The sequence below is a fragment of the Phodopus roborovskii genome, unplaced genomic scaffold (genome assembly GCF_943737965.1).
Source record: "Phodopus roborovskii unplaced genomic scaffold, PHOROB, whole genome shotgun sequence".
Classification (NCBI taxonomy): Eukaryota; Metazoa; Chordata; class Mammalia; order Rodentia; family Cricetidae; genus Phodopus; species Phodopus roborovskii.
In genome coordinates this window covers 31,195,115-31,205,800 of record NW_026126540.1, presented here as the reverse complement: position 1 = coordinate 31,205,800, position 10,686 = coordinate 31,195,115, and positions in this window count along the sequence as shown.

Sequence of the window (10,686 nt, the reverse complement as noted above, 5' to 3'; positions counted from 1 at the left end):
TGTGTGTATGTGTGTGTGCTGGGTAATGAGAAACTTGGCTTTGGCAGAAGGCACTGATAGGCAACCACAGGCTCTAACTGGGTCCGCTCTCCCAGTTTGCTCTTCAGAGTCAGCAGCAGCTGGGCTGAAGAATGTGCCTTCCTCATTGAGTGACACACACCTGGTCCTTGGCCTTGAGCTTCAGGCTCACCCTCCTCCTTGGCAACAAGATGCTGCTCCTTGGTCAGTAATTCTAATGCTGAGATGAGAATTTGGTTACTAATGCCTTTAAATCAAATCCCTGGTGACTGTATGGACTGAGTCATGGCCTACACCTGGGACCTGGCAGATGAGTGAAGTAGGGTAGGGAAAAAATTCTTGTCTTGGTTCTTGAGGGATTTTTTTGTTTGCTTGTTTTTTTGTTTTTTTGTTTTTTTTGACTTTCCAGTGTTTTCCCCCTCCTGTTTGACTTAACTTGGAACTTGTGTCATAGTGAGCTGTGTATGGATCTGTGCTTTGTGGTAATGTAGTAATAGTCACCTTGCTAAGCCCACAGTCTGCTTACTGACCTGGCACTAGCCCCTTCATGGTGGGTTAGGATTTTACCCAGTACTGCTTTAGTTTTCGGACGTGTCACAACTCAGAACCAACTTTGATCTTTCCTTTAGTGATCTCTCTTGTACTGGTGCCCTGTTTCAGGACGTTGCTAGACTTAGCTCAAATGCTTTAGTCTACAGGCTGGGTAAGGTATAGTTATCCAAGCATCCTGATGCCTCTGGGGCATTACTTCCTGAGTGTCTAATGGGGCTCTGCACTGGGGAAAACCCTTGGAGGGGATTTTAGAAACAGATTTCCTAATTTTCAAAGTTGGACTTACATCATTAATCTGAGACAGGATTTCACAATTTCACAGCTGATTTTTGGAATGTAGTCTAATTTAACCAATTGAATCCAGAGGGGTGAGGAGAGGCTCTTTAAAAGGCCTGGCAATCTCTCAGGATTATTTGTGGAGCTCTCCGAGGAAATAAAATTACTTTTTTTTTTTTTTTCCGTGAATTCAAGTGCCTTCATCTTGTTTACCTATCACTTTAAAAAAAAAATACTTTAAGTATAAGCTTAAAGAGTTCTGGAGTTTTGCCTGGGCTATTGAGATTTGGTGCAAATTCTCATGTGTATTTGTGTAGGAAGGTGAGGTGACCACTAAAGAGGAAGGAGCTGATTAACATGATTTGGGGTCTTTATAAAAGAGAATCCAGCTACCTGGCCTTTTTGTATATTCGAGAAAACTTGATTTTCCTGAAGCATCTATTTCCAAATTAACATGGATGCAAACAAAAATGCCCAGTGGACTCCATTGGAAGTTCTTATTTCTGTATTTGCATAGGCTTGACGTATCCTTAGCAGTGTCTAGAGGTACAGGCTTCTTCCTTGGTACTGGTCACTCACCTTCTTACTTGATGCAGATGAGATTTCTTATCAGTGCAAATGTATTAGAACTTGATGAAATAAAGCTTTGAGTTTGAGAAATAAAGGTATATTTAAAAGTGTAAAAAAAAAAAAAAAAAACCAACTTGTCAGTTATGCTCCTTGCTTTTTGTTTTGTTTTTCTTTGTGTCTTGGGTGGTAAACTTTAGGTTTTAAGAAACATGGGGACTAAGAGTCTGTTAGTACTGTCAACTTGGGCAGCACCATGTCAGGTACTGTGGGGGGTGTTGTTACCCTAAAGGCCCTAAGTCCCCTCTCCAAGGTACCTGGCTAAATTAGGCAGGTCTTTAGTGCAGACTTGAAGCCCAGTGGTTAATCCCTCCTAAAAGTACTGTCTATGCCTACTTGTTTTAATGCAAATGAGGCTTGAACCTGCAATCTCAGGCGTGCCAGGCAAACATTTACCTGTGATCTACACTCCCAGTCTCAGTGTTTTAAAATAGTATGGCTTCACCAGCACCTGGTTTTATCTAGCAGCCATGGTTCTGTGACCATTTCAGTAAAAGGCCCCAAATTGCTGTGCATCCTAAGTAGTTGCTTTCATCATCACACTTTGATAAATAACTTTATGAATAAAGGATGTGGCTTTCTGTTCCAAGGTGTCCAACCTTTTGACTTGTGACATGACACTGGGATGCATGTGATCTCTGCTCTACAGGTTGGACACTTCCTAATGCCTTTAGTCCCTTCTGTTTCTCCAGATTTGCATCTCTTCCCTTATCCTGTGCTTTAGAAGGCCTCCATTCTTTGATGGATTTTTTCTTTTTAACTCTAACATCTTTGCCAAAAACAAATATTTCCCATGCCTTTGCCTTACCTTGTTAGCCCTCCCCATTTGTGCTAGACATCCCTTCTAGAACACTCCTTCACTGTGCCCCTTGGTATAACAGGTGCTGGGTTGCTGTTATACATTAAAAGTGCCTAGGAATGTAAGTGGATGCTGCATCCAGACCTGCAGCATTAGGAGTACTTTGCAGCTAGCCCTAGTCCTTCTGTTTCACCTAATCTACTTCTGTTTTCAGAGACCATAGCCCTTTCCCTTGTGCCCTACCACTTCTAAAGATTCTAAAGCTTCTAAAGATTCAGCTGAGTGTCAGTCCTTGTCCCACTTCCTCTGGCTTACCAGGTACCAGCCCCTGATATGGCCCCCTTCCTATGTTCCTATTAGTGTCCCTTACTACTCTCCGTCAGTTCTTCATCTACATAGTAGGTCTTGTTCTCCTTTGCCCTCCTCCCACACAACTGGCAAGGGTTTAATGCTTCGGATGTTGGACCTGGGTGTTTTTGTCCCTGGAAGACTGGGACTTGGGCCACTAGCAGCCAGAAGGCTGAATCCAGGATATTTACCTGTATGTGTTGTAATGCGGCATTCTGATGCCAGAAACATTTGAGTCCAGGTTTTGTCTGGACCAATATTTACATGAAAAGTAACTGTGAAATAGTGGAATGCAGTTCCCACAGGCCCTGACTCTGTGATGTCCATCGCAAGCACCTGACCTAATGAAGACCATTACTTAGTCTCCCCACCCCTTTCAGGAGAACGTGCGTTTCCGCATCAAGTGTCACTTCCTCCACACAGGAGTGAGGCTCCTCCTGTCACCCAGTATCTAGGATTACAGAAATATGCTTCCCAACTTCTTCTGTGTCCAAGGAGCCATTGGGTGACTAAATGGCACTAACTGGTTGTAATTTAGGATTACTATCTATGGAAGATGCTAACAACATTAACAAGACCTGAGAGGACTTAGCACAGCAAAGGCCAGGGCTTGACTATAATATTTCTCCAGCAACTCACCTAGTGAGTGCCTGCGGCTCCAAACATACTTATGGAAGGCCAAGACAGAGAAATGTTAGGGGTTACATCTAGATTGAGATGTTAAGAGGACCCTAATGCCACCGTGGTAATTGGTCCTCTCACTTCCACAAGAGTATGAGGAGGGGTTTGTGAGACCCGAGTGACTACCTAGCTAGCTCTTTAAGCAATCACAGTAGAGCTGGGGCTATCGTGGTAGCTCCTACCTCCTGCACCACGTGCTCTCCATGGCGGGACCTCTGGGATAAATGCTCTCTAGAAATTCGCTGCCCTGGCAGATGAACCACACAGAGATCAGCCTCTTGACTGGGCATTCCTTTCTTAGATTTCTGTGAGCAGTGCCAAAAGATCTGAGGCAGCTGGGCCTTGTCAACAGGGTTGGTTTTATGCTGTTCCTGACCTAGTTCCCCAGGTTTACCTCTTCTGGGTCTAACTAGATCAAGGGTTTCTCAATCCCCAGGGCATTTTCTCCCAAAGCAGCCCAACTGCTTTCGGTGTAGGGAGTTCCTCCAAAGGGACCTTAGAGAAAAGCATGAGGAACTTAGGTGGGGAAGGTTGTCTGTGTGTGAGTGTATGTGTGTGTGTGTGTGTGTGTGTGTGTGAAGGAGAACACTAAGGTTGGTCTAGACAGTTTATTCCAACACTTCAACACAGATAGTGCATAAGGCTTTAACTTAAGAGGTCTGTTGGAAACTAAACCATGAGGAAATAGAATCCCTCCTTGACCAGGGTCCTAAGAAACAAAACAGCTGTACAGGCAAAGGAACTATCAAGGCCACCATACAGTGGTGGTTTACAACTTCTGTGTGTCTTTCTCCATCCTCAGGGGACTATGGTCAGAATGGAAAAAATATAAAGCAGAAACTGATATTGGGGTTCAAGCTTCAAGCTGAAGTTCAGAAAAGCAAAGCAGCTGGCCACTAGCTCTCACCTCTAGCTCAGGCTGAAAGGGCTGATCCATGCATGAGCTCTTCACCAAGCCTCAAACTGCTGCCTCTCCTCAGTGTGGCTGGGAAATGAGTGGTTCCTACTGACTACTGAAGACCCTGCTCCTATCTTTTACAGCCCTCTAGTGCTGGGATTAAAGGTGTGTGGTCTGTTACTCTTTTAGACTGATTCAATTTCATGTATCCCTGGTGGCCTTGAACTCAAAGAGATCTGTCTACCTCTTAATCCTGAGTTCTAGGATTAAAGGTGCTTACCGCCAACTCCTAGTTTCTGGCTGCTGGGATTAAAGGCGTGTGTCTGACTTCTATGGCTTATAGCTAACTTTGCTTTCTGAATCCTCAGGCAAGCTTTAATAAATCATAAATAATATATCATCACAGTCTTAGGGTTCCCTGAGTACATGTCTTATATCCACTAACTTGAAGGTCTTAAAACCTCAGACAGATGGCCATATTCCCATTGCATAGCAGGAGGTGGCCACAAAGATCTGTCTTCAAGGCCCTGGTCTCCCCTACTACTGCCATCCTGAAGTCCTGCCATGAACCCTAGAGTGCCATGCAAATGCTCCTTATGCCAGCCCCTCTCCAGGCTTGAAGTGTTGAGTTGCCTGGTAATAGATCTGTTTCTATCCAGGCAGGAAGGAATTCCTCTGACAGGCCAGCAACTATTCCCAGACAACTGCCCTTTTGTGAATCATGTTGGGGCACCTATTGAAGACTGATATGTTTGGGGAACAGTCATTGGGTTCCAGGCCTTGTGTTAACCTTATTGTTGATCTCCCTCCCAACAACTCTGAGACAGAGCAACTATATACAGATGAGACCAAAAAGCAAGATGGATGCTAAGGTTGACTTCGGGGCTGGGGGCTTTAGCCCCTCCACAATGTGCTGGGTGCCCACCCTGTGTTCCACACGGAGGCAGGTAGGAGACACACCTACTTTCTAGCGGGAGCATTTGAGAGGAATAGGGAAGAGGACAAAGCAACTGACTGAACCGATTTGTTTGAAACAGAAATTAAGAGTGGTGAGATGGCTCAGCTGGTAAAAAGTGCTTGCTGCCAAGCAGGCAGACTTGAGTTCAATCCCTGAGATCCACCTGGTGCTAGAATAGAAGCAACCTCCACACACACACTCATGGCACCCATTCATACACACACAGTGCAGTAGTAAGTAACACAATCATATAATAGGAATTTTAAATAACATTTATTTATGGTGTCTGTGTGTGCGCATGGGCACATGTATGAATGCGTGAAGTTACAGACTACTTGTGGGAGCTGGTAATTCCATCATATGGTTCCTAGGGGTCAAACTCAGGTCATCAGTCTTGGTGGGGGGCACCTTTACCCAGTGATCCATCTCACAGCACCCTTCCCTGCCCAACATTTTTTAAATAGAAAAATTAAGACAACTCAGTTCAGACCAAACCAAACCAGGATTCCTGTTGTGTACAGCATGAAGTTTTAAATTAGAATTGAAGTAGAAACACCTCCCCCACACCCTCACCCCCTTCTCTTAACCAAGAAAGTCTAACACACGTACTTAGATTTCCTGTGGGCTGGAGGACAGGTGTGTGTGTGTGTGTGTGTGTGTGTGTGTGTGTGTTGTTGTTGGTGGTGGTGGTGAGGTGTCTGCAGCTGCCAGAAACCAGCTCACCTACACTAGAACACTGAGAGAAGGGAGGGCTTTCTGAAAACGCAGAACCCAGAGCCGAGCCTGGAATCAAACACCTGTGGATTTTCATGCACTAAATATAGTGGAAGTTGGCTGTCTTATCGTAAGTAAACACCACAGCAGGGCAGAGCTGCTGTGGAAACAATCTTTGCATTGGCTTCTGTGGGAAACAGTGCTGGGCTGTGAACTTACTTCAGCTTTCCTCGGGTTCCCTGTGGTCCTTCCCTAGTCTTAGGTCAGTTGCTTGTACCTGTTGTCCCTTGCCTAGCGTCCCCTCCCCCCAACATTCAGATCAGTTTTCCTGGCCTGCATAGGATCTAAGTGTGGACAGAAGTGCCAGCCGCCCCGCCCCACCCACCTCCAGCTCAGGAGGCATGCTTTTCAGCAGGATTATTTTCCATTATTACTGGAAGGAAAATGAGTCTTTGAGTTTTGGATGCTGCTGAATCAGGCACGCCCCCCCCTCCTCCCCCCAGGTCAGGAATGTTAAACCCGAGGCTCGCTGCTGCAGATGGCTGCTCTGGGTCCCGAAGGACACTATTCTCTGAGAGCCTGGCAGTACCCAGCTGGGTGAAAGAGAAAGCAGGTGAGAGCCCTTTCAAGGGAGACCGCCAGGGGAGCTTTGCAGCCTGCTGCTCAATCCCAGCATGCTCCTCTGCTCCCCCCCCTGCTTGCATGGTGGCCCCAGGCTCAGCGGTAGACAGTGATGATGCCAATCTCAGAGTTATTGAAGATAAAACAGCCTGATACCAGGTGCTCACAGATATATCTGTTCCTTGATAGTCCTCCAGTGGTTCACAGTGTTCTCAGAGAGTTAAATTCCCGAGTGGTATCCGAAGCACTGATACAGAAGTGAAACAGATTCTTTGGTTCTGTTGGATACCAGGAAGCCAGTATTAACTCTATCTAGATTTCCGGACACTTAGGTTAAGGGCCTTACCAGTACTGTGGGTGATGATCCTGTCAGCCCCTTCTCTTCTCCATCCCCATTTAACAGATGAAGAACCATGGCTCAGAGATGTTGAACAAAATGCCCTAGACCACACAGCTGCCTCGGCTGATATTTCTCTCACGCTGCCAACGTGGTGTGGACCAGGCCTAGCTGCTAGCCTGGAGGCCATGGGCACCAGCTCTGTCTTGGCAGACTGCCCTGTTGTCCGTTGGCCCTTGGGTTGCAATCTCATCATATTCTCTCTCACTAGACATCCATCAGCCTCCCTCAGAGGTATTGCCAACTCATACAGTTCCCCAGAACTTCAATCCTACCTTCCTCGGCCCCTGTGCTGGGGGTAGGAGGAGAATGACAGACCCAGTTTGACCTACAGAGAACTTGTCACACAATGAAGCCATTTTGTGCTTTTCACCAAACCACTTCCCTGTACCAGGAATTAGACTCTACACTTTGGAAAAAAAAAAAAAGCCTAGAAGCCTCCTGCTTGAGCACAGCAGGCAGGCCCCTTTGTCAATGTGTGACCCGCTGGTTTTGCTGGGGTGTGCACATTTCTGGTGCCATGAGAAACAAAGAGGACTCTGCATGGCAGGGGTGTGGCCTCCCTCCAAACTGCTGTTTCAGATGCCCCTCCACTGGCAGCCCGGGGGCATCTGCTAGTTCCCCCCCATCAGGGCCTGCTCCCCTCCCCTAACAAGGTTGTGTTGTTCCTGCCCGCCCCAAAGGTGTTAAAGGCTTGGAGAGAGGGCAGCAGTCCTAGATCTGTGGCAAAGGGCAGGCAGAGAGATGCTGCCCGCAGTGTGGAATCAGGGAACTTCTGACTCCACCTCTCTGGAAACTAATTTGATAAGTAATCTATTACAGGCCGTAGGAGGACTTTCCTAGATCAACGCTCAAGCAAACATTTTCTAGAAAGGGCTAAACAGCCAAGATTTCAGGCTTGTAAACCCTGAGATCTCCACCATAGCCACCCCATTTGGCTTTACATCATGAAAAGCAGCCAGGGATAAAATGAAATGGGTTCGATTCTGGTGTCCTGACAAAACATTGTCAACAGTAGACTTCACGTCTCATGTTTTGGGTGAGATTCTTTTGGTTTCCCACAACTAGCGATTGACAGCCAGGGCACCAACAGACAGTAGGGCAGGCAACTTGGCCAAACCTTATTCAGATGACAAGTCTTGGATCCAGGAGGTTGGCTCAGTAGGTAAAGATGCTTGCTGCCCAGCCTAAATGGCCTGAGTTTGATCCCTAGGACACACAGGCTAGAAGGAGAACACCTATTCTCCTAAAGCACACACCCAAGTAACCCCCCAATGTAGTGAGATAGTCCTTCTGTGGCACTGACCACGCCCATTGGGGGGTGGAGCGATGGGCGGAAGTGACCTGTGGAAGGAAGTCGGAGGGAGCCGGAAAAAGCTCTCTTGCTGGCGTGACTCGGACAGGAGAGGATTTGGTTGAATTTCCTGGTGTTCATCTGTCTAGGTTGTAAGTTATTTCCCCCTGAATAAACATCTATTCGGCCTATTTGTTTATCCTGATCCTTATTTAACCGCGATATCCCAACATACAAATAAAGTCATTTTTAAGTCATCTTAAAAATAGGCTGTTCTACCTTTCCTAATTATCATCCTCACCTTCACCCTTTCTCTTACCAAGGTAGAACACTGACAGTCCTGTTCCCTGTGCATCATCTACCTCCTTTGCTCTGACTTCGTGGGGTCTGGTGTGAGTGCCTATTGTCCCTGCTAACCTGTTTTCTATCATTACAGCTCTGAGATTGGTTGGTGAGGTCCCAGCAATGTTGGTAGCACTCACTGCCTTCTGTCCTACTGGACCTCTTGGCCTGCCTTCTGTTATGTCCCTCAGTGATGGGTGACAGTGACTGAACTTGATAGGCTCTGCATCTGCCTAGGAGGCAAGACTGTGGGCATGCCTGTGAGGGTTGCTCTGGACTAGGTTAGACTAACTGGGGTGGTAGACCCACCTCAAATGTGGGTAGCACCATTCTTTTGGCTGGGGTCCAGATTGCATTAAAGGAATTATGTATTCTCTGCTCCTGACTTCATATGTAAAGTGGCCAGTAGCCTATGGGACACCTTCCTCACCATAATGGGATTCCTCTCAAACTGTGAACCAAAATAAACCCTTCCCTTCCTTAGATGATGATTACTTCGTTTTTATTTTGGTGTTTTGCCACAGCATTGAGACAAGTGACTAATATTTTCTCACCTAGCTGAGAAAGCTCCTTACCCATCAACTTTCCACTTCTCTGTTTTCTCCACTCAGGACACTTGCCTAGCATGCATAAAACCCTGATTTCAGTCCCTAACACTTCGTAAAGGCAGGCATAGTGTTATACAGGCTGGCAATCCCAACACTTGGGCGGTAGAGGCTGGAGGATCTGGAGTTCAAGGCCATCCTCAGTTACATGCTGAGGTCAGCCTAGGATGCATAGACCCTTTCTCAAACAAAACAAGCAACCTTTTAGCAGCCTGGTTCAGTACTTTAGTGCTCTGGTCAGAGTCCCTATGGGCTTCTCAATATACCTGTCACTGTTGAGTCCCCAGGCTGTGTGTAGGATCCCATGGTGCTCCCCCAGGGCTAAGGCAAACTCTCTGTCTCAGAAGCCTGAAGGGCGACTCTCAGACCATGGACTACTCCTTTCTCAAGGGCCTTGGGACCATCTCAAAAAGTTATAGCCACCTGGGCCCCAAAGCTGATGCTCTAAAGCCTCTGCTGGTGCAATTCATATTTTCATGGTTCAAGAGCTTAGTCTCTACTAAAGAAGTTATGGCCAGACATAGCCAGTGGTTGAGATGGATGGAAGGTCACTTATGGACTATCAATTCTAACTCACCTGTAAAGAATCTGAAAAGCAAGTGGGCAGCCTAGAACAAACCAGTGTGGCTGTATACACTCTCCAGGTTTTCAAGGAGTAAGATGAAGGACAATTGCCGAGATAGTCAGCCCTAACTCCAACCCTCCTGCAAGTTTAACCCAAGAGGGTTTCAGCCAGGAAAAGACTAGGGACAGGGTCCCACTGCTCAGGGAGGAAAGGAAAGCACAGAATTTCACCAGACAGCTGTAAGCACTCCCTTCCCTTGGGATTCTGCCCCAGTCAACAGAGAACAGAGGTAAGTCTTTGCTGTCATTTCCTGACTCCTGTGACCCTTGGCAAGTATCTTCCGGTAAATGGCTAGTGCAGGAATTAGAGGTGTTAGCAATAAGTGAACAGTTAGTAAAGGCATGTGTGTGTGTGTGTGTGTGTGTGTGTGTGTGTGTGTGTGTGCTTGCCATGTCCCCCCCACCCCAGGCGTCTGTATTTAAACAAGGTAAGCCTTTACTACAGTAATGGTCATTTGGGGCCTTAGAATGTCTGATTAGAGTCACTTGAAATACTTATTAAAAGTTCAGATTGCCCAGACTTTAGCACCAGGTTTTGATTTAGTAGGTCTGCAAGGTGGGCAGAAAATCAGGCCTGGAAAATCCTCACATGTTTCTCCACAGTAAAGAGAGTTGGGGCCTCAAACAGCTAGAAGACAGGTGCCCAGGGACCTGAACCAAAGCAACAATTGTAACAACAAACCCTTGATTGTTTGAAAGGGAAAAGGTGACCAGAAGCATCAGTCGAGGAACTGTTTCCATACTTCAGATTATTCTGTGTTTAAGAGGTTACCCATATGCATTCAATATGAGAGACAATTTGGCCTTATCATTGTTTCTGCTATTAGGTCAGAGTGTGGAAAGACCAGTTTTTGTTTGTTTGTTTGTTTTCCATTTACTAGTGACTATCGTTAGTGTTTTGCCTTTTTATTTCAGATTTTTTTCCCCTTTCC